This window comes from Melopsittacus undulatus, chromosome Z, assembly GCF_012275295.1.
Source record: "Melopsittacus undulatus isolate bMelUnd1 chromosome Z, bMelUnd1.mat.Z, whole genome shotgun sequence".
Taxonomy (NCBI): domain Eukaryota; kingdom Metazoa; phylum Chordata; class Aves; order Psittaciformes; family Psittaculidae; genus Melopsittacus; species Melopsittacus undulatus.
In genome coordinates, this window is record NC_047557.1 from 42,437,149 (window position 1) to 42,463,195 (window position 26,047).

Consider the following 26,047-nt stretch of genomic DNA (forward strand, 5'->3'; position numbering starts at 1 on the left):
ATTGTTATTTTCTCAGTTGTGTTTAAAACTCCTGATTTAATGATCATTCTTCCATTTCTGCTATTCAAAAAAACAGAACTGGGAATTAGTTTGATCTAATAATATCTTTGTAGTGGCCTTTCTATTAACCAGTAAATTAGACCCTGGGTTCATATGCAAATATTGAAAAAGTTAAATAATTGTGCACACTTACAGCTAAGGACTATTTATCCTCTTATGAGTAGAATTAATCAATCTGGGTAGACAGAAGCAAATGTGCAAAATGCAGCATGGCTATCTATCCATTTTTAATATATTCTAATAGTAACTTATTCATGTGACACAGAATATCATATACTTCAACAGTGTACTAGATATTGATGAAGCTCTTACAAACCCACTGTCTTGTAGATAGGAATTAAATACAGCCTATGTTGCCACCTCTTTGTGAAGGGAAGCTTTCTTTAAAAAACTTTTCAGCTGCAGATATATGAAAATGTCTGATAATAAAAAAATATTAATGTTTTCATATGCTTTGAATCCACAGTTAAACATTATTTATGAAGGCTCATTATTTTATGAAATAACTAGTTTTGAATCTAAAAATCTAATGTTATGTCTTCAGTGTAATTTACCATTTCAGATCTTTGAAGAAACACATTCTGTTTGTTCATACTGTATTATACCAAGGATTTAAAACTTTAAAAAAGATATTCTGTGATGGAAGTAAACATAGTGTGATATTGGCAATTTGTGTCTCTGTGTTTCTGACTTTATTTTAGGAGTGTAAGGGATTGTTAGGAAGAATTTGTTAGTGGAAAAGGAAGGGGTGGTTGATGAGAAAGTCAGGTTTCTTAAAGGAAGTGTATTTTAGCAAGGTGTTTCCTTACTAAAATAGAGAAAAAAAGGCAAAATATTAAATAAAACAACATTAAAAAACCACAAGCATAATTTGCTGGTTTAAATTTAGTTTCTGTAGAAAAGTATATTTAAACTAAGGTTGCTGTTCTAGGCAATGTTCATTGCACATATGGTGTGTTTCATGTTGTGCAGTGATATGTACAGAGCAATCAGCAGCAAGATTTTTATTGGCCCCTTTCATAGCAGAACTCATCTACAAGAAGTCTCCTTAGTGTTTACCATAGCACTTAGAAATCTTCTGTGTCAAAACTTAGGCTGCTGTGGGGTTGGGGTTTTTTTGTTCGTTTGGTTTTGTTTGTTTTGGGTTGGGCTGTTGATTTTTTTGGCAGAACTGTCTTATCTAGCATGCTGTTGGATGCAAAAACTTGCATGTTTGTTTTACAGAAGCCTGCAAGTCATTTGGGTGTCTGGAGTAACCTGATTCCTCCCAGGCACAGAAAGTGAATTTGTGTGGGTTTTATGGGAGACAGGTTCAGTGCAACTACATTACTTGTGATACCACTGACAGAGGCTGACAGTCATTGGACATTGAGTTATTGGTATAAAGATGCTTAAACTGGTATAACTAGTGCTGGTTTGCAGAAGCTGTGTAATAACCTCAGTTAATGAAATAGTGTCTGTATTGTACCTTAAGATTTAGGTAGAATTTGACTGACTGGAAAAAAAAAAACACCTGATCATTTAATATGGTAGTTCTGCATTTGCTTTAGATCTATATGTACTATCTTGACCACTAAAAGAAGCTATTAGACTTTTTTCTGCCCATTTTCATGCTTGCATGTCATCATCATTGTGCTGAGTTAAAAGCATCACCATAATGCTGCTGAGTTAAAATATTTTCTTTAGTTGCAGGGTTGGATTTTAGCTTGGATTAGTTCCCTGATGTACAAAGGAAGAAATAGTACAGGGGTAGAAAGAAGCAGGGGGAGAGTTATGGAGAGTTCTGTGTGCTGATTTAAAGCCTGTGAAGCCACAGCCACTGTTCTTTTTTTCTCAATATTCACCTGAACCAGAAATAGAAGATTTGGGTTTCTCATAGAAACTGAAAAAGTATATGGGAGAAAGCAGTTTTCCAAAAGTACATGGAAATACCTGTGTTCATGAGATGCATATTTACTTTGCAGACATTTAAAGTTGGGCCTGTTCAGCCTGGAGAGGAGAGGGCTGTGTGGGGACCTCGTGGCAGCCTTCCGGTGTCTGGGGGGGGGGGCCTGCAGGGATGCTGGGGAGGGATTGTTCATTGGGGACTGTGGTGGTGGGACGGGGGGGTGGCGGGTTCAGACTTGAGCGGCAGACGTTTGGATCGGATGTGGGGAGGAGGTTCTTTGCTGTTGGGGTGGTGGGGTACTGGTATGGGTTGCCCAGGGAGGCTGTGGGTGCTCCATCCCTGGCGGTGTTCACAGCCGGGGTGGGTGGAGCCTTGGGTGATATGGTTTGGTGTGGGGTGTCCCTGCCCATGACAGGGGGCTTGGACCTGGGTGACCTTGAGGTCCTTTCCAACCCTAGCTGTTCTGTGATTCTGTGATTCTGTTCTGCTCATGGGTAGCAATAGGCATCCATCAGAAACAGCAAGAGGAAAATAGGAGGGAAATATAGAGGCCAAGTAAAGAACAGAGCAGAAAGAAGCTAAGAGGTTGAGCTCTGAATATTATGATGAGAAAAAGCTTACTGTATCCTCTGTTTTCTTCTATGAATCAAACAATGGCTTTGTTAGGAGAAGTACAAAATAATAAAGAGGGGAGGAGGGGGAAAAAAAGGAAGTCTAAAGCTGTCCAGAAGGTTGAAAAAGAGTGATTGCAGAAAACCTAACTCAACTTCAGGAGAAGCTAAAAATGAAAGCCATACATATTTATACTGATTAAAGATACCAGTGAAGGTGCAAAAAATAACTGGGAGAAATAGCTTAATCTGAGGAGCATTAGTATCTACGCTGTATTTCCTGCTGGAATTTTCTTAGTCAAAAGAGAAAGGAAAGCACAGCAAATCAGTATTTTTTTCATAAGTATTCAATTGAATTTTTAATTTCTTTTTTCAGGAAGTGTTAAAATATATACTTCTGTGAATGAGTATACACAAATATCTATGTAAGAAAAGCAGTAATATTTTACCGTATTATTTAAACAGTCTTGAATGATGATGGAAATTTCATTTGCATGGCAGAATTTGGGAGGGTATGCCATGCAGGTATTACTGAAGCAAAAGGTATTGTAGGTTTAATTGCTGAAGGTTTTGCCCTCAGGGAGAAAAAAAGGCCCCAAAGCAAAAAAGTAGTGTGTCAGTGTGCCTCAGTATATTTTGAACCCAATTCTACCCCATCCTCTTGACTCATTGCACTGAATTCAATGCAGTGAGTACAGGGCCAGTTGCAGCAGTTTGTCGATAGCTTTCTCCTAGATATTAGTATCCCAATCCCTCTAAGTTGCATAGATAAAGAACCAACTGGTTCTATTTCATCAGTTGTTAGAAACAATGCTGAATTTTGTAGTATTATTTGCAACTGTGAAGGGCAGGGGCAGAGGGAGATGCTCAGTGCTGAGTTTTCCCCTGATGTTTTTTAAATGATGCATTTGTCTGTTCTCTATTTCTCTAAGTGTCTTCTCCAGCTGTGCAGGTATAATTCAGCAGTATCATGTACTGTCACTTCTGCATTAGTAAATACCTAGGACCTGCTAAGTAATTATGAAATAACCTCATAATGAAATGCAGCAAAGAGTTCTAATTACATTCTAAAGTTGCTTAACAGCTATTCTACTTTAAATAAGAATTTTCCACCCATTTGTCCTAATGAGTTCTCAGAATACATTACTAAAAATATAAGTGACATGATATACAAAAAATGTGATTTTCTACACCTCCAGTATGTAGGAAACCATTTGTAAACAAAACAAGCTTGTACACAAGAAATCAGATTTTAACTTATGTTGGAAAATGGTGGCAACTACATAAATTTTTTAATGATTTTTTTTTCTATAAAGAAAAATGCAGGAATTTTGTAAAAGCTGACATCAACAACCCACATAATTCACTATTTCATCCCTGAAAATGTCTAGTACTGAGTGTCAAGGGTAGCACTGCAAGCATATAGTGCTACCTCCCTGATTCTTTCAGCAGTCTCAGGCTTATGGACTCCCTCAGCTAGAGGTTGTACCTTTGCACTTAGTAGTCCTTGGCGGCATTCAAGAAAATTCAATAATTGGACTAGACTTATACCATAAGGTTTGATGAATATAAAATGTCAAAAAATAGGTTTCTTGTATACCATCTCTGATTCAGGAACTGCAAAAGTTATATTCAAAGAACAAATATTTTCTCAATATAAGATGTATTCCTCAATATAAGATGTATTTACTGCCATTGCTGTCTCCTTCTGTTACAAGACAGGCTTTACTTAGGATAACCTGTTTTAAAAAATCTGATATGCTTACAGTCACTAATGGAGGTACAGCTAATGCTGTAATTCCCATATCAGTAGTATTTCCCAAACTGCAAAAACAACCTCCAGGACCCATAACAGCCACCAAAAGCCTCAACAGAAGTTAATCAGTCTAAGCATAAACCCCAACTAAATTAAAACACTAATTGAACATTTATAAGTAGCATTAGATTAATCATCATAATGTGAATTAATCGTTGTTTGGAATTTGTAGCAATGATAGTATTCTTCTGAAAGATCTTTTTGACAAAAGTTAACTTCAGTGAGGTAGATAAAGCCATTCTAAGAAAAATCTTTATTAGGTTAGAGAAATAAATACAGGAAACTAGTTATATTGCTAAGAACAAGTATCTCAATCACACAGAAGCCATACCAATAATTTAGTCCTGTCTTCCAGTTTCTCACTTTCCTTTTGTGTATGCTGATCATACTTTTTTCTTTTATTTTGTATGTTTTGTTTTCTTAATGTATAAGTGCATTAGGGTTTGTACTATTTTTTTTTTAATTACATATGTATTAACTAAAGTGTCTGATGTTGGTCCTGCTCTCATTTGAATATTCTAAGTACATCATAATACAAAACATAAACCGACATTTTCATAGGAATCACAGAATCATTTAGGTTGGAAAACACCCTTAAGGTTGAGTCCAACCATTAACCTAACACTGCCAAGTCCACCACTAAACTATGTCCCTATGCACCACATCTACACATCTTTTAAATATCTACAGGGATTATAACCCAACCGCATCCCTGGGCAGCCTGTTCCAAAGATTGACAGCTCTTCCAGTGAATATATTTTTCCTAATACCCAACCTAAACCTCCCCTGGTGCAACTTGAAGCCATTTCCTCTTGTCCTGTACCTTGTTAACTGGCAGAAGAGACCAACACCCACCTCATTACAACCTCCTTTCAGGCAGTTGCAGAGAGCAATAACATCTCCCCCAAGCCTTCTCTTCACCAGGCTAAATAACTCCAGTTCCCTCAGCTGTTCCTCATCTCACTTGTCCCCCAGACTCTTCACTAGCCTTGTTGCCCTGATCTGGACCTTCACCTCAGTGTCTCTTGTAGTGAGGGGCCCAGAACTGAACATGGGATTTGAGGTGCAGCCTCACCAGTGCAGAGTACAGGGGCATGATCACTGCCCTGGCCCTGCTGCCACACTATTGCTGATACAGGCCAGGATGCCATTGGACTTCTTGGCTGCCTGGGCACAAACTGTCTCATGTTCAGCAGCCATCAATCAGCACCCTGGATCCTTTCCCACCAAGCAGTTTTCCAGCCACTCTTCTCCCACCCTGCAGCATTATATGGGGTTGTTGTGGCCCAGGTGCAGGACCCGACACTTTTCCTTGTTGAATACAATTGGCCTTTGCTGATTGATCCAACCTGTCCAGATCTCTCTGCAGAGACTTCCTACCTTCAAAGCAGATCAGCACTCCTACCCAACTTGGTGTCAGCTGCAAACTGACTGAGGGTGCTCTCAGTGCTCTCAATCCTCTCATCCAGATCATTGAGAAAGACATTAGAGAGAACTGGCCCCAGAGCTGAGCCCTGAGGAACACCACTTGTGAGCAGCTGCCAGCTGGATTTACCTCCATTCACCTCCACTCTTTGAGCCTGATCCTCCATGCAGGTTTTTTACCCAGCAAACCACACATCCATCCATGCCATGAGCAGCCAGTCTCTCCAGGAGAATGCTGTGGGAAACGGTGTCAAAGGTTTTACTGAAGCCTTTCCCTTATCCAGTAAGTGGGTCACCTTGTTGTAGGAGGTCAGGTTTATTAAGCAGGACCTGCCTTCCATAAACCCACACTGACCAGACAGTCTCTGTCTGTTCTGTACATGACATGCAGTGGCACTCAGGATGATCCACTCCATGACCTTTGCCAGCACAGAGATCAGACTGAGAGACTTGTGGTTCTCCGGATTCTCCTTCCAGCCCTTCTTGTAGATGTAGATTTGCTAACCTCTGGTCACCTGGAATGTCCCTGGTTAGCCAGGACAGCTGAGAAATGATGGAAACTGGCTTGGTGAACACTTCTGCCTGTTCCCTCAGTACCCTTGGGTGGATCTCATCCAGCTCCATTCATTTGTGTGTGTCTAAGTGGTACAGCAGGTGGCTGACAATTTCCCCTTGGATTATGGTGGCTTCAATTTGCTTCCCATCCCTGTTTTCCAGCTCAGTGGTCTGAGTACTCCAGGTAACTAATTGCTGCCTCCAAAGTCTGCCCTTATAGATGCAGGAAATCAAATATAATAAATTATTTGTTAAAAAAAGCCAGGGGTTTGTGAATTTTTTTGTTTACAATCCTGAAGACAACTGAGGCTGCTGATTTCACAGGGTGGGGATTATCAGAATGCAGGACTTTTCCATCATGTTCCCTCCTTGTTCTAGGCTTTTGAGTGATGAATAAGAAGACAATGAGAAAACAATAGTGGGAGTAAATTTCTATTCCAAGATGCATGAGACTGGCATAACAACTTTTTTTTTATTTTGCATCTCAAAATTATTGGGTTTTTTTGTTTAATTCCTAATATTTGAACCTGGGGATGCATATTCTTGAACTTTTCTCCACACTCATTTTTGTCCAAAATGTAGGGTTCTAGTTTTTATATGATTTCAGTTAAAAACACAATAGCTGGAACGGACATGGCACTGCTATCTTATTCTAGTATATCCCCTAATTTTGTAGATACTCTGTTAAAAGTAGGGTTTCTGATTAAAACCATTTCATACACTCCTCCCTTTAGAGGCTTTCTGTTCCAACTGTACTGCATGTTGGCTGCTGCCTCTCAGATCTGAAAGGACAGAGGAGGACTTTCCTGATAATTGCAATAGCTGACTGCCGGTGGCACTCTGACGCTTTAGCACACCAGCTAAGAGGAGAGGAGTGTTTCCTGCCCTGAAGACATCAAAGTCTGTGAGAGACAAAGGGGCAAATGCAGCAGAAAGGACTGAGTTTTCAGAAGACAGTAAGAAAAAGGCAGAGGACAGAGGAAGCAAACCCACAAAGAATGCAGTAAATTATGTTTCTGCAAAAGGTTGTACAGGGGCAGAGGACAGTCCTGAGTTTCTGAGTAGCTGGGCAGAAGGACAGGAAGTGAATGCTTGGAGATACATGTCAGGGAGGCAAGGGTCAGATAGAGAAGAAAGAAATTTGTGGTTGCATGTGGAGGCCAAAGGGCAGGACAGCTAAAATTAGAAACTTGAATAGATATAGGAAAGGGTATGAGCATGAACTGTAAGATGATGGTGGATGGGCAGAAGCTGAAAGTTGGGAAACTTCCAGAGCTGTTGAAAAAGAATCTTAATGGCATGGCAGAAAGGGACAGGCAGCCAGGTTGGCTATATAGTGCCTCTAAGCATAGAGATAAGAGAGATGGGATCATATGAGCTAGTATTTCTTAAATATCCTTTGAGTCACTGCCAAATAGCATAGGTTTTGTTTTGTTTTTTGTTTGTTTGTTTGTTTTTTTGCCATTCTCATAAATTACTTAACCATTTCTGCTAAAATTTTCTGAGTTTAGCCTAGGGTAGGACTAGAATAGCACCTGAATGTTTTAAGTATGGTTCAAAACAATGTTGGCAAAAAAACAACCAACAATGAAATTCACTCAGAATGAGAACAGGGTATTACACTTAAGAAGGAGCAATAGACTGCTCAAATCAAGTATAGGCATTAAGTGGTTAGTCAGCAGCTCTTCAGGAAGAAAGTTAAGGGGTGTGGTGGAGCACAAAGCAGGTAAGCCTCAGCCTCTTGTGACTGAAAATGACAGATGTAGTGTGCTTATGGGCTAATTCTGGTGGGCAGCTGAGCCCCACACAGCCACTGGCTGGCTCTCTTCCCACCAGTGGGATGAGGGAGAGAATTGAAGGGTGGAAGAAAAAAGCTGCAGCTGAGATAACATCTTTGTAGGTAAAGCAAAAACTGTGTGTAAGCAGAGCAAAATAAGGGATTCATTCACTGCTTCCAGTTGGCTGGCAGATGTTCAGCCATATTTAGGACAGCAAGGCTCCGGCATGTGTGATGGTTACTTGGGAGGATAGATGTCATAACACCATATGTCCCCCCTTCTTCTCTCTTTCCCCCAACTTTTATTGTTGAGCACTATACCTTGTGGCATGGATATCCCCTGATCAGCTATCGTCAGCTGTCCCAGCTGTATCCCCTCCCAGAACTCTTGTGTATCCCAGCCTGTATGCTGGTGGGGCAGCATGAGAAACAAACAAGAATGATGCTGCTCAGTGACTGCTCAGAAATACTAAAACATCTCTGTGTTATCTACACTGGTTTGGCCACACATCCAAAACAGAACCATGCGAGGAACTATGAAGAAAATTAACTACATCCCAGCTAAAACAAGTATGACACATGAAGTAATTCTCTGGTCAGCACTGCTAAGTCGTGCAGAACTGCACTTTGGGAAAGAGGTGAGCCAAAAAGAAAAATCCAGACAAACAGCAAGAATTATCAGTAGAGAAAACTTGTGGTGAAGACAGGTTGAAAGAAATTAGGTTGTTTACCCAAAATAAGATTTGAGGAAGGAATGTGAAAACATATTGGTCCTTAAATACATGTAAGATTTTTACATAAGATTAGTACACACCAAAATAAATTAACCTTCTCACTCTGCCTGCAGTAGGACAAGAAGTAACAGGCTTAAATTACTGCAATAAAGCTTCAGATTAGACAAGGGGAAAATATTCTTAAAGGTACTACCTGCAGAGACCTCAAATAAATCCATTATGAACCTCTGTTTGTGGTGGGCTCCATGGCTGCAGGCCTTTAGGAACAGATTAGAACAGATCAGCTGGGAAAGCCTTCAACATGGTTATGTGGTTTGGAGCTACTGGAAGGGTGGTGAGGCACTGGAATGCGCTGCCCAAGGAAGTTGTGAATGCTCCACCCCTGACAGTGTTCAGGGCCAGCTTGAGCAGAGCCTTGGCTGACATGGTTTAGTGTGAGCTGTCTCTGCCCATGGCAGGGGGCTTGGAACTTGATGATCTTAAGTCCTTTCCAGTGCTAACTGTTCTATGATTCTGTGATTCCATAATAGAAGTACATTGCTACTTTCCTATGACTGCAAAATTAGAAGTATCTGTGAATTTTTTTAGGACTAAAATACAGTGTTTTTCTGATTGAAAACTACCAACACTTGAGATATCCCTAAATCTACTCACGAGTCGGTGCAATTATACCTGGAAAAGTGGGTTTACCTAAAAAGCTTGGTTTTTTTTTCCTAACAAATGTAGACTGCCAATTACAAATTTTCCATCTTTGCTTATCCACAGCTGTATACTTTCTGCATCTACCACTTAGAATCATCAGTGAAGTTCTGCCAGTGGAGTCCTAGTTATGCTAGGGACTTCTGCTGGCACAATTTTGATCACTGAGCAATCATACTGCTTCACATACAGCTGGTACCTCTGACATAAACTAGGGTTCTTGGTAGTTTCAAATTTAGGATAGCAATAAATGACAATATGCTTCCATGCTTCTCAGTTTTACTGATGTAAAGCAGTTTTAATTCCAACAAAGTGAAATTATGCTGCTACAACAGAGTTATAAAAAAAAAAAAGCAGGGGGATGTATTTTAGGACACAACTTTCCCCACTCAATATTGAATGTTTTCTAGTGAGGGTCTTAGAAAAGAGCAAAAGAGAAGAGCTTTTAGAAGGAATTCACAGGCAGAAAATTGTGGCCACCTTGTCCAGATGCTGCTTTGCTATTACACCGTGGAGCTGAACTTGCAAGTGTGCTGACAGGTAACTTGCAGATGTTGCTATAGCAGCTTTTGGTAATCCAATTCCTGCTGTTCAAATAGGACATCATAGCCTATTTTTCACTTGTTCCTTGGTTTTCCTGGAATAGGTCACAAGCTGTGTATGCTTTGAATGAATCATATTCTTTTGAAGATCGAGTTACTAAGCTCATTTTACCTAAATCTTCAGTGAATCCCACATCTGTAGAGGGATTATCAGTGTACACAAATGGGTGGACTATGACTGCTGACCCTTTTTCAAGATGTTAATTATTTTAAAAGCATTATGCCCTGTCTATATAAGTGCATTGTATTTGTCAATATATGTTTTGTAAAAAATGTATTTACTAAACTCCTTTCTTTTTTCCAAACTTCCCAGCCCTGTCATTGTGAGGCCTGTTTTAAAACCCCAGATACAGTGTACTAAATACACTGCAACACAAATGTGTCCATGCTAGCCTTGCTGTTATGGTATCCATAATACACTCAAATTAGTATTTAGACAAGTAGGAGATAGTTAACATATGCTTTGAGTTACTGCAGCTAGTAGATTTCAGGAAATGGCAAATTTCTCTAATTATGTTGTAAACCAGAGCATTAAGCAATGAGAATGTTGTTAGCTGTATTAATGTGCTACAAGTAGCACTGATGTCTTTAAAAACAATAATTAACTGTCATTTCCAGTTCTTCTATTTTGTTGTTGCACCATGAAGCAAAAGCTGTAACAGTTTTTCAGATTTGGGTGTCTCTCTGTCTATAATATGCAATTAGAACAGTTATTCTTGAGTTATTCTTTTAAATATCTTGTTATATCATAGAAAATATTTTGTGGTAACAGTGTGACAACACCTCTCACTTATTAATACATTTCATCCAAAGATCACTTTATAAGAATATTTCAGTCCATCAGGAAACTCTCCATAATCTTACAACATCAATAATGTAATTTGTTTTATTGTTAAATAATGAAAACTATTTTCTGAAAATATTTTTGTGGGTTTTTTTTTTGGGATTTATGATAATAGCTTTTAAATTATGGTCTTAATTCAATAAAGAAAATTAGAAGCTTGCACAGAACCAACTTCTGCTCCCAAGGCTGGTTTTACTAAGGTGATTATTTTTAATGCAGTTCCAGCAATTAATAGAAATGTTCCTCAGAGGAGACACCTGGAACATAATTATTCTGGGTACTCAACTTGTTATAATGAGTGGAGCAAATAATATGCCTTTTTCTCTCCAGCAACAATATATTATCTATTTTCGTATGAGCAGTACTAAAAATAAATATCCTGACTTGATTAAAATAGGGTGCTGTCAATTTCTTAAAAAAACAAACAAACAAACAAGCAATTCTTAAAATAAATTCTACAGTAGCTGGGACAACCACAAAGTAGACAGAAGAGAATAGCCACTAGAATCTTATGCAGAAAGAAAAGAGGAAATGTTCTTTTCTACTCCTGAAGATGAGGTTTTTTTAGACCTTTTAGCAAATAATTTGCTTTATAATACATTACCAGGAATTAGTGAGATTGGTTATGTCTCTAATTACATTTTTTTTAAATGTCCTTAGTCTACTTTGAAAATTTTTGAAGTGGACCTTTATTATGGTTCCAAATTGTATAAAAGAGCATTGCACTCTTAAAACGAGGGTCACAGGTGGAATGTAGCAAGGTAATGGAAAAATCCTCTACTTGTGTTCACTACTTAAATGATATGATTGGGTAAATGGATTTCTCTACTTTCTAGGAGTGTGCTTCTACATTAGTCTAGCAGCAATTAGAGAGAAGAGGTTGCTCTGCAAATTGGCTCTGTGAACCAGGTAGCTCATGTGTTTATTGTGTAAAACATACAAAATTGCTCCTAATCAATCCACTTCGACTTTCAGTCTAAAAATTATTTATCATTCTTTTCAGCCTAGAGCATGCCTAAAATGTTTTCCTGAAATTAACTCAAAGGAGATGGTATTTGTATCAGTAAGCAGATTATGGATATATTAAGTAAATCTTACCATGGTAGCAACAAAGAGACTCCATTATTACTGAAGAGTTCTTAACAAATTGATTAATGCTTTTAGAATAATTAGTCCATATTTCAGATGTAATAGTGGTCTCTTATTTAATAAATAAATGAGGCATCACTTGATGACAATAATGTTGAAGTAGCTTTTTTTTTTTTTTTAATAAAATACATTCTTTTGAACTTTCCCTGTTGACAGATAGCAAGTCACTTACTAATTACAGGGTTTTTTTTTGCTTCTGTCTCCTCTGAGACTTACAGTGTGACTTCTGTTTTTGTGGACAGTAATATTTTGGATTGGTTTAACAGTAGTCATTAGTTTCCATAACTTGACAGAATCATTGTGTTCAGGTGAAAGGACTCGAAGTAAGGAGATATGGTTTCCACAGCAGACTACTACTTTGACAGCAGGAAATTATTTAATCTCTGATGTATTTTCTGTAGTACATAGGCATGTTGCTCATGGCTGGAGTATTGTGAGGCTTTATTAATTACACTTGAGATCCTCTGTCATAGTTTAAACCAAGTCCCCCTACTCCCGGAGAGTTAGGAAGGAGAATCCAAAGAATGTAGCCCCCACGGATTGAGATAAGAACGGTTTAATTGCTAAGGCATAACACAAAACCCCTACTGCCATTTACTACTACAAATAATAATGATACAGCAAACAGCAAGTGAAGAGAATACAACACCCCACCAGCCACCGACCCATAACTCACTCCACCCTGCCTGGCCGAGCACCATGTGCTCCCTCCTCCATTTTTCTCCCGAGCTCCCCCCTCCAGCCTTCTCTTTCCCAGTATGCATCCTGGGCATCACGTGCTATGGTATGGAATACCTCATTGACTAGCCTGGGTCAGGTGTCCTGTCTCTCCTTCCTCCCGGACTCCCCTCCTCCACCTGGCTGGAAAAAAAACCTTGAACAAAAACACCCTCAAAACATGCTCAAACCATGACATCCTCTAATGAAAAAGGCTTTAAAAAGTGGTGTCTGAAAGGATATTTCGAGTCAAATTTTGTAATCCTCTGGAAAATAATAAAATTATTAGATTAGATGAAAGATAAGAATTCCGTTTAATTACAACAGTTGGGCATTCTGTTCTGTGCAGGAGTAAACCCAGAACTTTTAAAGCATTTTCACAAGTAGCATTGCTCTGAAATTATCAATTTCTCTAGAAAATATTCATATTTTCAATTTTACCCGCTTCCATCTGAAATAGTTGTCTGATCTAGGATGCTATGAAACCTTCCCAACAGAAGCTTCGTAGAACTAAATTGGTGTTTTTCATATGCTTCAGTTCAGACAACCAGGATATTTTCACAATAAAGTGTTACAAAGATGTTGCAACCAGATTTACTGATATAAATATTTACTGATGAATTATATCCTACTTGAGATACACCTGCACATGTTTCCAAAGAAGTTGTCATCTAAGGCTATTCAACTGTGACTTCCTTATTCATTTTTAATTATGCTGAAAACAACAGCACCACCAGTAGATCATATTCAGAATGTCATAGTGTTTCTATTGGTATGCAATAATAGTATTTGGAAGTTGAAAGCCCATTAAGAAAGGTGGATGCCTTAATTGTTTAAGAAGTAAATAAGTGTAATAATATTGTACAGCACATGTGAAAATTGTTTGTGTGGACCTTACCGCCTGTAGTAGGCCATTTCTCCTGGCACTGGAGAACTGAGTAGTGAGTAGGTTAGTAGTTCCATTCTGACTTGTACATGGATATGGGCAGTGAGCATTCCCATTTCAATTACAGGGTTTGCTTGGCCAACAACATGCAAGTAGAGGGTAAAAATAATCCAAATCATAACTTCCAGGTTAAATTTTTAAGCCTTGCAAATATAGACTGGAAGTCTCTTAGACCCAATCAAAAAGAAAATTTGTGCTGGAATTTTGATAGGTCAAATTTGTGATTGGAATGGGACTTTATGATGAGTTAGTCTTTCTAGGTGAAGGTGTCCCAGAACAACAGCAGGGATTTCTATATGTTTCCAAATTTATCTTCACAGCCAGTGAAAGCTGGGTTGGGAACAAAACCCCACATTCTAATCTGTGATAGAAGGCACTATTATTGCTCTACAGGAATCCCAACGATTGGCTGTGGGCAGAGGATGTGTCTGTCTGGTTCTCCAGATCACTGGGAGAAGGGATGCAGACTGAGCAGTCAATCATGTTACAAAATAATTCTGACAGTGCTTGCTTGTTGTGTCACACAGCCTCCAAATTTGAGTCTCAAATATCAGGTGAGAAATACTGCTTGTTGTTCTCTGATGAGAGCCCCTGCAGGTCCAAGTGGGAAGGGATTTTTCAGAAATGTTTTGAAAAGGTTGGTGTTTATGTGTGCAGATAAGGGGTTGACTGGAGCTGAAGCAGAAATTGGAGTGTAAAGAATAGAGTGACATTAACATTATTTGCATCAGGGTGAAAGACTGCAGGTCTACATTGTATTTGACCTGCTTATGATAAGCTAGCTCAAAGAAGCAAGCAGGTAGGTAGAAGAAAATGGGACTTAGAACCAGCAATTATGGGAGCTTTGAAGGATATTACTGCATCTTTTGAGACTCATGTTAAATAGGGATGTAGATTTAGCTTAGCTGCCACCACATTTATCGGCATGAAAGTATGCATTTCTGTACATAAACCATGAAGCTGTATAGGTGAGTACATCTTTGTATAAATACAGATGTGCACAGTTTTCCATCTGTTCCAAAAAAAACCCGGGAGATTTATGGACTTGAATTATTTACCTGTTTGTTGACATGTGACTATCAACCTCTGTGAAGGGTAACATTTTGCTTCTTAGGGTCCTCAGCTACAGCCGTAGGTTAATATCACCTTAAAGAAAATAAACAGCTCTTTTCTATGCGCTTCAATGTACTGTGCCTGAAACCAAGCTACATCCCACATTGCTTCCACTCAGAAGTGACTGCAGACAAAGAAACTGTGTGATTCTTCTGATTCCGAAACCTCAAAACTAATAAGGGCTTGGCTGGAAACTCAAGTCTGTGGGGACTGGCAGTTGAACAGCAGTCATTCTCTTCCAGTATTCTGCACTGGTCTCAAAGTCAGAAGTGCAAGAGTGCTTGTCAGATCCACATCTTCCTAGGAGTCCCTGCAAAATTTGGAACCAGAAAGGATCATATTTTCAGTCTCTCTCTCATGCAGAGAAGAGGAGAAGTATACCAGTGAATCTACCCTTAGGAAATAAATTCTCCAAATAATCAAGTCAACATGTGTTTATGACAAAGGTCTGGAATTTCCTATGAGCTAGTGCTGTGCACAGGAGAAGATAACTAATTCAGCTGGTGGTCAGGCAGCCGAGCTTTCTGGCAGGTCTGTGACAAAGAATTCAGATTCTGATTAAAGTTATTCATCCTTCAAGGTCTTGCTATACTTCTCTTTACCAATATGTGCCCAGCAGAAATTCTCTGTGTCGTGGTTTAAGCCCAGCAGGTAACTCTGAGCCATGCAGCCACTCACTCACTCTGCTCTGCTTTGAGCTATCAATAAAACAATTTAGTTCCAGATCTCTCCTGGTTTTCCTGGAGCAAATGGAAAAATGTGCACATCTGTATTTATATAAAGATGTATATGCCTATATAGCTTCATGGTTGTATGTACAGAAACCCACACTTTCTTGTTGATAAATGTGGTGGCAGCGGAACTAAATATACATCCGTATTTAGCATGAGTCTCAAAAGATGTAGTAATATCCTTCAAATATGAGGAAGAACTTGAAATGTTCAGAAGAAGGGCTTGAAGGAGAGCTGATGAATTCTGTAGATCAACCCCAGTCAACGCATCTTTATATAGCAGGTGTCATGGACAGGAATTTGGCTTTTATCTCCACAGGACCCACTTTGTGGGTTGAGGTATGTGTCATGGGTTCAGCAGTAGCAGTCATTTTTCTCCTTCTTGTAGCTGGTGCAGTGCTGTGTTTTGACTTCTGGGTGGGAACAGTTGCTTGATAGTGAGCATGTTTTGAGGGTGTTTTTGTTCAAGGCTTTTTCTGAGCATGTGCTCCAGCCAGGTGGAGGAGGGGAGGCCAGGAGGAAGGAGAGACAGGACACCTGACCCAGGCTAGACAATGAGGTATTCCATACCATAGCACGTGATGCCCAGGATGCAACTGGGAGAGAGAGAGCAGGAGGGGTGGAGTTCTGGAGGAAAATGGAGGAGGGAGCACGCGGTGCTCGGCCGGGCAGGGTGGAGTGAGTTATGGGTCGGTGGCTGGTGGGGTGTTGTATTCTTTTCGCTTGTTTGCTTTATCATTATTATTTGTAGTAGTAATGGCAGTAGTGATTTTGTGCTGTGCCTTAGCAATTAAACTGTTCTTATCTCAATCCGTGGGGGCTACATTCTTTGTATTCTCTTTCCTAACTCTCCGGGAGTTGGGGGACTTGGTTTAAGCAACGACAGTATGCTAGGAAGAGGTGGGATCCAAGTAGCAAAACAGGGCAAGAGCATCCTTATCAGCACACTGGCAAACTGTTGAGGAGAGTTTAAACAAAGAGTGGTGGCAAAAGGAGGTGATGATTGACAGTTAAGTGAGGAAATATTGGACAAAGAACAAGAGGAACCTCATAGTGATAAATTGGAGCTAAGGGGCAGGCATCTCAAATGTGTAAGCACATAGGCACACAGCCTGAGAGACTACTTGGAGGAACTAGTGCACTGTGTGCGGTCACACAGCTGGGGCACTGATGGGATTGTGAGGAGGAGGTGGGACAGCTCACATGGCTGGAGTGCTGTGCTGGACAGACACAAGCTCTTCAGGAGGCACACACATAGAAGGAGGAGTGGATGGTCTGCGTGCAAAGCAATCAGATATGTGGGACAGGTGGCAGGTAGGGGAGACCTTGTGGGCCAGAGCTGAGGAAAGATCAGCTGGTAAAGTGGGACTGAGCTACAAACCAGCCAGTCTTGTAACAACATGGGGGAAACCTTTAAACTGTTTGAGGAGGTCTCTGTGTCATAGACCCATGAGACATCTCAGAAGGACAGTTTAGCAGGACACAAGCAGTATTTCTGGTATTAGCGATAACTCCCTGATACAGGTACTGGATGGGCAAAGCACAAACAATGTACGCCTGGATCTGCTCTTCACTAACAAGGAGGCACTGGCTGGGCATGGTAAGCAATGGCAGTCTCAGCTACAGTGAATGTGAAATAGCATTTTTCAGGATCCCAAGAGGAGTGACAAAGGAGAGCAGTAGAGCACAGATCCTGAAGTTAATGAAAACAGAAGCACAAGATCAAACCATTCCTAAACTCAGGGTATCGAATAAATGTCTTGGAAGATCAGCTTGGATAAATGGGGAGGTCATGGCACAGCTCATTTCAGAAATGCAGTGTACACGAGAGGGCAGGAGTGTAAGGATACAAAGGAAGAATTTAAGAAATGTTATTTGTGCAGTTGGAATATTATCAGAAAAGCCAAATTTCAACTAGAGCTGAGACTTACAAGGGATGTCAAGGGCACTTAGGAAGAGCTTCTACCACGACACTGGCAGTAAAAATAATGAACAAAGAGAATATGATACTGCTGCTGACAAATTGTGTGGACATGATTTAGTGACAATGAACAAAGGTAAGGGTGAAGTACCTGTGGCCTTCTTTTTTTCACCAGGAAGGCTTGCCAGACCTCTGCTTAGTGACAGGACACAAGCGGGAGAGGGGCTACCAGCTGGAAGTGAGGGTTGAGTCAGGAATTGTTTGCAAGACATCAACACACAGAAGTCCCTGGGACCTAATGAACTGCACACAGGGGGCTGAGAGAGCTATCCAAATTCCTTGAAAAGCTGCTCTCTATCACCTTTGAAAAATCACGGAGACAGGGAAAGGTTTCTGACAAAGGAAAAAACATAAATGCTGCAAAACATATGCCCATATTCAAAAAAGGCCAAAAGTCAGTTCAGGGAACTGCAAGGTGATTAGCCTCAGTTTGGTCCCTGGAAGAGTCACAGGTGCTTCTTAACAGCCCATTCCTGAGCAAATGAAGGGGAAGGAGGAAGCAGTCAACATTCAGCATGGATTTTGAAAGGATACATAACCCCCACGTCAGGGGATTGGAATTAGATGATTTTAAGGTCCTTTCCAGCTCAAACCATTCTATGATTCTGCGATACATCATGCTTGATCAACCTGATTGCCTTTGACAAAAGGTTGCAGGGCTTATATTAGTTGAGCCTGAAAGAAGAATGGTTGTGGGGGCACCTAACAGCAGTTCTCCAATATCTATGGGGAGATCACTGAGAAAACAGAGCCAGGCTTTTCACAGTGTTCTATGGCAGGAAGCTGAAGGACAAACTCAACTGCATAAATTGAAACAATGGAGGTTCAGGCTGGATATTAGGAGAAATATTTTCCATGTGAGGAGAGCCAAGCAGTGGAGCAAGGCCTGAAAGGACTGAGTTATCTCTAGCCTCTAAGGTTATCCTGGACACAACCCTGAGCAGCCTTACATGATGTCAAAGCCAACCCTGCTTTGAGCAGGAGGTTAGACCTTGGTCCATTCTAACCTCAGCTATCCTTTGATCTTGAAAACCCAAAACACTGGCAACCCACAAACCCACATTCCAAAAGAACCTGTGGCATCTCTTTGTGCAATATCCATTCTCCTTTCCACTTTATATTTATTTGCAGTTCTGACAAGACATCACTTTTATATGCAAGAAAATGCCAAACTATTTGCAAGATTTACATCTTCTAAGACATTTGTTTTTGTTTTAGAGGTTGCTCAGATACCTGAAAATAATTCAATTTACAGAGAGATACTAGACTGGGATTCTGGCATTGTCTTTTGTTGTTAACTGCTTGGCTTGCACAAGGATCCTAGAAGAGTTATGAAAAAGGAAAGATATTAACATTTATAATTTGATTACTATGCACTTTCTGAGGAGCAAATGTTTTGAGAGTTATTGTGAAGAGACAATCTTTTGAAGCCATGAAAGAGAAGAATTTAAAAGTAAGACTTTAATGGTACACTTCTATTGAAAAGGGAGAGTGTAACTGCAATAGCTGAAGTGTTCATGCACATAATAGTAAAGTATTTCCTTCTATAGGAGCATGCTGTTTACATAATCAAGAAAAGATGTACCTTTATACAATTTATTCAGTACTTGAAAGATAAGAATTGCTATGGAAACACTGAAACAAAAAGAAGGAATAGCAAACAGACCAATCATAACGTTATATGCAAGACAAAGATTATTTTCCAAGTTGATTTAGCTTTAAATTGCAGCAAACTTTTTAATGAGGCATTTAATTATTGTTTCATGGTGTATGATATTCAAAGTAAGAAAGTAGAGAAGGAATTTTTCTTCCTGTACACTGTTTTAGCAAAATAATTAGTAAGGATAATCTCATAATTTACGAAGAGTCTGTGTTATCTTCCGCAACAGCTGGTCTATGCAGTCTAATCTCTTCTTATATCACTGGCTAAAATTTTTTACTGTGACTAAAATATTTCTTAGGTACGAAAAGGCACCAGTGGGGCTTATGACAATGGTTTGGAAATCTCAGGGCCTTTCCAAACTGTATGTGTGGATTTTCTACTGCTGAAGGTGTCACACCTTTAGCATACATACTTGGCATACATCAAAGTATTCCAAGTAACTACCTTAGTGATTACCACATCTTCATCTTTAGGTTGTAAGTAGCATTTGAAAACTTTTGTTGCTCAAAGTAGAGGTAGCTAAGCTCCATTTATCTCTGGGTTTTGACCAACTAATGTAAGCAAGCCAAAGATGCTTCTATAGACAACAAATAATTTTTGTTTTAAAGTCTTGTAGCGTGTGTAAGTGCATAAGGGTTGAGACTGGAAACGGAAAGGCCTCTACTCTGTCTCCAGTTTTGTAACTGATTTGATGATACTCTACTTCTCAGTTTCCTCATTTAAGCTTTGGGCCTTTCTCTAGCGTAGTTATAAAATGTTATTCTTCTCACCATGCTAATATCAGGTCAAAAAGACATCACTGAAAGTCAGACATGCGTTATTTGTTGCACTGTAACCTCTGTACAACTAAACACGTACTTTGTTATAAAAGCAATGAACTCTGCCAGACAGATGTGCTATCATGTAGTTATACCAATTTTATGAATCTAGTCTGTCTGCTAGAGGACAGATTAATAGTAATATGAACCACATATAATTTAGAGTTTTAATCACCTTCTTAAATGAGTGGAGTATCCTTAACTTTCTTCAGTGGAAGTACTTGATGCTTTTTGCCCAGCAGACTTGGGACCATGTGGTGCTAGTTGCTTGGTTGTCTTTCCCTCCTATACTCCCTCCCTCCCCTTAGTAGAATAGCCTATTCCTAAGAACCATCTTTTCCTAGGACCTGTTAAACTCACCATTGACCAGACTCTGATCAGTAGAACCAGTAAGAATTCAGCTCCTATTTGCCTGGCCTGAATCTCCCACATAAAAACATTCAGTAAACTCTGGGAATTGTATTTTGCAGAAGTCGAGTCATTTATGATTTCTGGTTGCGTAGTGGTACTAGTCTAGCTCACACCCTTCTCTGCATATTTTTAAATAAAACCAATAGTTTGTAACTTGCTGTTCCCTTCTTGTTGGCAGATTCAGCCTTGTTATGCAGTTGGACTAGATGATTGTTGTAAGCCCTTTTCAACAGAAATAGCCTAGGCTAGGCTAGTCTGTTTTAGTCCTGTTCTTGTCTTCTTAAGCAATCTGTATACCTCAGTAAACTCTCAGTTGACTCTGATTTAAAGGCTGATGCTTAACCTCTAACACTGATGGCTTTTCACTAACTCAAAGAGAAGTTACTGCATTTTTCTCTCAGTTCCTATCTCTTGAGGTTCCCTACATTCAGCAATAAAGGGAGGTAGAAAACTGCCCTTGAATGAATGACAAATATAATTAACCAGAGAACATATAAAGCCTTATTAGCTGAACAAATTTTTTTGAAGTTATGGAATGTGATGTTATCTTAACACAGAATTTATATCCAGTTAGATGACACTGGAAGATTAAGAGCTCTTTGTCAAACATTGACATGGTGTCTAGTAAGCAAGGAATGCGTATACTTATTAATTAAGTAGTAGTCAAGGTAAGGTTAACAAATTTTAAACCGTGACTAGTACGTCAAAGTGAATTCTGCAACTGCTTTAAAAAACAGACTATTATAGTTCTTATTGCCGTCAAACAGAGAAAAACTGGAATGTTCTCCAATGTACTACATTAGTGTAATAAAAATTACAGCAGCTCTAGTGAGATGGTTAATATGCAAGCATCACCTCTGCCAAGCTCAGGAGTGATGCATTTCAACAAAAAGGAAGCCAGGTAAAAATACCTGGAGGCCTGCATGGATGAACAAAAAGCTCTTGGACAAACTCAAACACGATAAAGAATCCTGCAGAGGGTGGGAGCAAGGATGGGTAGCCTGGGAAGAATATAGAGAAATTGTCTGAGCAGCCAGGGATCAGATGAGCAGCAGCCTCGATAGAACTGAATGTGGTGAGGGACCTCAAGGTCAACAAGAAAAGCTTCTGTAGGTATGCTGGTAAGCAGAAGATAAGGGAAAATGCTGTCCCTCTCCAAAAGAAAAAGGGAGACCTGGTTATGGAGATGGTTCAGGTACTCAATGACTTTTTTTCTTTGGTCTTCACCAGCAGGAGCTCCAGTCATACTGCCCAGGTTGCAGAAAGCAAAGACAGGGAGAGTGAGAATTATTAGATCTGAGATCGTCTAAGGAGCCTGGAGGTGCACAAGTCCACGGGACCTGACAGGATGCATCTGCAGGTCCTGAGGTCCATAATTTCATTACCGAAAACAGTTGGTGGCTTGGTGTTTTCTGGTTGACTGTTTCACAATGACTAATACATCCAACAGTTTGGGCTTTATGTGGACTGACACTATAAATGAGTTTTCTCCTGTGTTTATTCCTTAACATATTCTTTAACTTGTCTTTCATTTTTCTTCCTCATAAGTCTTTAATAAGCCCTTTTTTTAATTTCCTTCTCTGCCCATTCCCACTGGAAAAACATTTTGGGTTACTTTACATGTATATTGACCAAAAGATGAAAGCTTTTGGTAAATATACCACTTGGTGTCTGAAGGTCACATTGGTTTTAGTATAAGCCATCAAGAAATGAAATTAGCGTGGAGAAAAACACACCTTTGCACACATTAAAGAAAAATAATACACAACTTTGTGCATAAATCATCCTTTATTGCATGGAGGCTAGTCAAAGTTAAAGTAAATATTTTCACCTATGCAATTTTTTTACTTGCAGTCTCAGCTGTGAATTTCTGGAAGTTCAAAAGTCTTGTTTTAAACAAATATTCTATTTCTATAAATTTCGTTCAACATTCCTTTTCTGTAGATACTATTGATTGTCAAGCCTGATGTATCCATATGTTTCTTGAAGTTTGTACCTTACACATTAAAATGGAAAATGTTAAATCTGAAGTCCAAAGACATAGAAATAATGCACAACCAACAAAGGTCAAAGAAGCATTACCAATTATGTAATTGTTATCTTAACACAGACTTTCAGTGGAGGGCCTTTTTAAAACAATATTTGAAAATCAACTCTATTCAGCTCTACCAGATAATATCAGCTAGACAAAACAAAATGTTCTTGGTCTGGCTACTTCCAACTGCACTGTTAGACCAGCTTGACTGATGTCCTTGCTATTGTGTAGACTTGAAATAGACTGACCTTTCACAATCCTTGTTAGTCTCATTTCAACTCCATAAGGAAGCCTCATATACACGATACTATAAGGAAAAGCATGTAATCCATAACTCTTCAAGTTAACATTTAAATCTTTATCTCTTAATATTAGGCAAAATTATTTTTGCTTCGCATTTTTATCTCTCCTCTAAAAGGTGAAATTGGCATGCTTTCTGATGCCTGTTGGAAATCAACATTAATATTAAAGGCAGCCAAACAGCCCCCTTACCTTTTCCATGCCAGGTGTTCACTAATTGTAGAACTGAATAATGGATAATAACACATCTTAGTGTACTTATCAATCCACATATCTTTTTACAATGCAATAGAGGTCATTTGAGAGTCTTTGTAGGTTTTTTCATCTCTTACTATACATTAACAAGGAGCTGACTGTAAAGGCTGCTAAGCAAAAAGAAGGCCACATTACCTGGGAACAATAATAGAGGGCGACACCACATGAAATAGTAATTAGGTTTGACCAAGGCCAGGATAAAGTCTCTGTAATCAGTGTCACTCAGAATTAATTTCACACTTGCGAAAGGATATCAGGTGAGATTGATTTAATGATGACCAAGCTAGGCTGTTTCCCATGAAATCCAAACCTTTGAAAGAAGAGGGTAAAAAAAGAAGAGATGATGACCATATTATTAGCAGCAGAGTCAGCAGCCTTGTCCTTTTAAAAAAATGCATTGCCATTTTAGTGTGCTCTAAGGGAACAATAATAGGATAATTATCTTTTGAACACACAGATGACTGTATTGCCCACTAGGTTTTTGAGGCTGAAAGCAAAGTTAAAACACTTAAAATATTGTTTAATCCCTTCAGAAACTTCACAAAGAAAACAAAAGTGATGTCTGTGAAAACTGGAGTCCTAATTCTTAAAGAACTACAGTGCAGTAGTGCAATAAACAGAGGTTAAGAAGTTCAGTGTGAAAGCACTTGATGCAGTTAAGCTACCCATCTTTTCTATGACAAACTAGCTCTTCATCACTGTTTGATGACTTTACATTACTTCTGATCCTTGATTTTACACCGTAGTAATAATAAAGTTCTTATTTTTCAGCAGTGGAAAATCAGTGATCCTACAATATCCTACAGTGAGTGATGTGAAGATTTTTTTAAATTCCCAGTCAGAAACAGTAGATTTTTAAATTTTCTGGTAGAAGGATAAGGGAAATTTGAATGACTGAGACAGGAAAATTAAATTAATTTTAGTTTTAAGCTGTGGAACTATTATATCAAGTGCCATGTTACACCTGGCATCTGTTTATCTCTTTTCTTTCTCTCTTTCAGTCTCCCTGCCAAGTGGCTGCTAATAAGTAGATTTAACCTGTGCCATCTGTTGTTATACTATAGACCCATACACAGCAGCCTCCTGTTTATTATAGCACTATATTTAATCCATCTTCTTTTGCCAATGACTTTTAGAAATACACACATCCAGGTGAACCAGACAATTTCAAATCACTGTTAAGATGCAAAGAGCACTGCCTCATGTTATACTACATTCTCTTTCATTAATTAATCAATCCAGTCAGTCTGGGAGTACATCTTAGCTATATTTGTTTAGGGGAGGCTATTTATTAAAGTACCTTACTGGAAAGGACAGGGAAAGCCTTATATGGTTATATTGTATGACAGATTAAGTAATTGAAGATTTAATCATCATCCATTGCATCTTTGGTTCTCTTCCATGATTAGATTTCTTCCTTGATTTGCAGCATTTTGATTTGCTGGGGAAAAAAAAGCCTTCTGTCACTGCAGTTCATGAGAAGATAATACTGACTGCAATGAGAAGAGAAACTTGTAGCACTAAAGTTTCTTTTGCTGAGCAGAGAAGTAGATTGTAGCTCTGCCATCATCTTTCTGTCCTCATTGTAGAAGTAGGAACCTTGTAGATAGCAGTCTATTAAAGGTGATACGCAAGCATTATAAATGAATCTATCTGGCTGTGATATACACAGGGGTTAGTAAATAATTAGTAGGTAAGCATTTTTTCCAAAGTTTTTTGGGTTCTTTTGTTTTGTTTGTTTGTTTTTGTTTTGTTTTCCAAAGACCTATCTTGCTGTCGTATATGCAGAGGTTAGCCACAAATGAGTAAATACACATTTATTTCTTTTCCAAATATTTTAGAGCTATACCTTGCTGAGAAAGGAAACATAGCTATATTCCTGCCTGGCAATAGGATCAAATACTACAAATAAATCATTTGGGAAAGGTATTACCATTATGACATGAAACAGTTTTAGGTAATTTTTATGAGTGCTGCAAAATTCTAAGTTGATGAATTTTCAGTTCTGATATTAAAATAATCTACTTAGTGTGGTCAATGACTTCAAATGTATGTAATTGGAGAGTACTTCAGTCTCTCTGCCTTTTTTTTTTTCTTAAGGAACTAAGAAAAGCTGGTCTGGGTTTAAGAAGTCCCAGGTATGAGAAAATCAAGATATGAAGTGTCAAACACTCTTTTCCCCACCTTTGTTACGAAAACATCTAAAGAAGTGATGTTTCCTAACTCTTATTTCAGGGATGAAAACTGACCATAAAGAGGTTTGGCAAAGAACCTTGAAAGTAGGCGGTCAGGATGAGTAACAACCTTGTGCAACAACAGATTTTACTATAGTAGTTCTGAGTTCATGGAAGTGCAGAGGTTAGCAGGGTGTGATGCTATTTAACTGCTAAATAATGAGCTTTTTAATGTTAAATGTAGTCTCCTTTTTAAGAAATTCTTGTTCTTCAGATAGTCAAGGATAATACTTCCAAAGGCAATAATATAAATTCAAAGTGACAGCTTGTACTTAGGGCCTGTATATTAAAATGTAAACTGATACTTAAAACCATATGAAAAAATTGAGTTATAACAGTAAATATTGGTTTAATTTGAAACCTCTGCATATTATTTTCCCTTGATTCTGTTTTTTCAATGTCACAGTGTCCTGGCTAACATCTAAACTCGGTTATCTTAAGAGTGATATAAGAGTTCACCTACCTTTCAATTTCTTGTCCTTTTATGTGATACCGCATCATGAAGGAAAAATGTTATTTATGTATTTATTTATGAATGTATTTTACTAGTAAATGGTGACTTTACAAAGACCAGAATAATCCATAAACTTTTAAAGTTTAATCTCTCAATCTTTAATTTTTAAAACGTAAAATGTTAAGCTAAGAACTATGAAGACTGCAGCATTCCTGGTCTCCAGTTGTGC